The sequence below is a fragment of the Herpailurus yagouaroundi genome, unplaced genomic scaffold (genome assembly GCF_014898765.1).
Source record: "Herpailurus yagouaroundi ecotype Mexico unplaced genomic scaffold, PumYag 163, whole genome shotgun sequence".
In the NCBI taxonomy this organism is placed as follows: domain Eukaryota; kingdom Metazoa; phylum Chordata; class Mammalia; order Carnivora; family Felidae; genus Herpailurus; species Herpailurus yagouaroundi.
In genome coordinates this window covers 413,601-415,830 of record NW_024412404.1, presented here as the reverse complement: position 1 = coordinate 415,830, position 2,230 = coordinate 413,601, and the positions used below count along the sequence as shown (strand labels likewise).

Genomic DNA, 2,230 nt, shown 5'->3' with positions numbered 1-2,230 from the left:
GTATGGAAATCAATTTGACAATACATTATATTTAAAAAATAAAAATAAATAAAAAAAATAAAAGAAGGTAGTGGTGCAAGGACAGGCCAATAGACAAATCAAATCAAATATGTGTGCTCCAGAAACTGACCTATACGTATATGGGTACTTGACTTATGACAAGTTGTAATAATAATGTAGAGTAGTTAGAAGTGGGTGGTCTTTTCAGTACATAATGACAGGAATGTTGAGCATCCTTTTGGGGAAAAATTATATTGGAACACTTACTATGCAACGAAATCAAAATCAATTCCACCTAGCTCATGGCACTGAATAGGAAAGGCAAAATAATAAACCCTTTTAGAAGATAATATAGGTGAATATTTTCAGAACTTCAGGGTAAGGATATAGTCCCAAACAAAACACAAAAAAAAGTATAAGGCTAATATTAATAAAAAATATTAATAAATTTGACAAAATTTAAACTAAATACTTCTGTTCATGAAATTACACCACCAAAATAAACAATGACACTCCAGGAGTAATGAATGCCCTTTGTATCTAGATTGTAATCTCATTATACTATTTCTCCAAAAAGAGAACCAGAGCACCTTTTAGTGATGGCAGTTCTAAATCTGTAACACCAAATGTACAGGATGAATCAGAGACATCTTGTCCAGCCTGAAAGCAACAAAGTTATCAATGGCCACTAGTGTCATACTGAAAGAACACAGGAGCCAATTAGAAGGGGCTCATACTGACCAAAGATGGGACAACTTAAGCATCTAAAAAAATAATGGCTCCAATGAATTGAGGTATATCAAATATATACAAATCCATTTTTCATAATGATAGTCCAAAAATAAAAATTCAAATCTAAGAATTACTATGAGTGGGAAAAACTGGCATTATGTGCCTCCAGACATGATGGAGAGGAACTATATAGCATTACACCTATATACTGACAACAGAGATTTGGAAATTGACATTAAAGAGGATTACCACTTATGACAGCAAAAAAATAACAAATACTTAAGGTGACCTTGGGTTAAGCGGAGATTTCTTAGATATGATGCCAAAAACAATTCATAACAAATTCATAAATTGGACTTCAACAAAATTTAAAACTTTTGCTCTGTAAAAATACACCATTTTTCTTTAAATGAAAGAATGAAAATTAAATAAAAGAATGAGAATGAAAAGGCAAGAGACATACTGGGAAAAATCTTTGCAAAGCATATATCTGATAAAAGACTTGTATCCAGATTATATAAAGAACACTCAAAGCTCAGCTATAAGAGAAAAAAACAAGACAATTAAAAATTAGGTAAAAGATTTAATCAGATATTTCACCAAAGAAGATCTATAAAGGGCACATGAAAATGAGTTCAATATCATTGGTCATTAGGGAAATGCAAATTAAAAGCACAATGAGGTTCCACTAGAATGGCTAAAATTTAAAAGACAGACTTTATGAGTGTGGGTGGGATGTAGAAAACTGAAACTTTCATACACTGCTGGTCTGCATGTAAAATGGCACAACCACATTGAAAAACATTTTGGCAGTTTCTTTAAAAGTTAAACATATACCGCTTCTGCCAATGTGTTATTCTGGTGGTGGTGGTGGATCACCCTTTGCCTGGCAAAATGGACACTGAGGCCATGAGCAGATACACCAACCCAATGAACTTTGGTTGTCCTCTCCCATCTGACTGTGGTGCTGTTGACCATTGGCATGTTCTTCACTGCCTGGTTCTTCATTTATGAGGTTACCTCCACTAAGTACATTTATCTACAAACAGCTTCTCATCTACTTGGTGGCCTTGCTTTTCATGGGCTTTGGAGTCCTCTTCCTGTTGTTCTGGGTTGTCATCTATGTATGGGCTCCCAATGGTTCCAACCAGGTGTCTTCACTGAATATCTGCTTTTGCAAATTAATTTTTTTACTATTGCTGGAAGTGTCCCATTTGCTGCTCACAATAAAGGCAGATGTGTGACCAAAAAAAAAAAAGTTACACTATACCTATAATACTATCCAGTCATTTAATTCCTAGGTATTTACCCAAGAGAAAGGGAGATATATGTCCACACAAAAACTTGCACATGAAGCATATGGCTTTATTTTTAATAGCCAAAACGTGGAAACAACTCAAATGTCTATCAGCAGATGAATAGATAAATTGTGGTATATCCATACAATGGAAGGCTCAGCAATAACAGGGCAGGAACTAGTGATATAACAACATGAATG

General features: G+C 34.3%; 1 pseudogene; it reads left to right on the top strand.

The window, feature by feature from the left end:
- Positions 1-1,272: 1,272 nt before the first annotated feature.
- LOC121037498 (transmembrane protein 258-like) lies at positions 1,273-1,990 on the top strand (annotated as a pseudogene).
- The last annotated feature ends 240 nt before the right edge of the window (positions 1,991-2,230 follow it).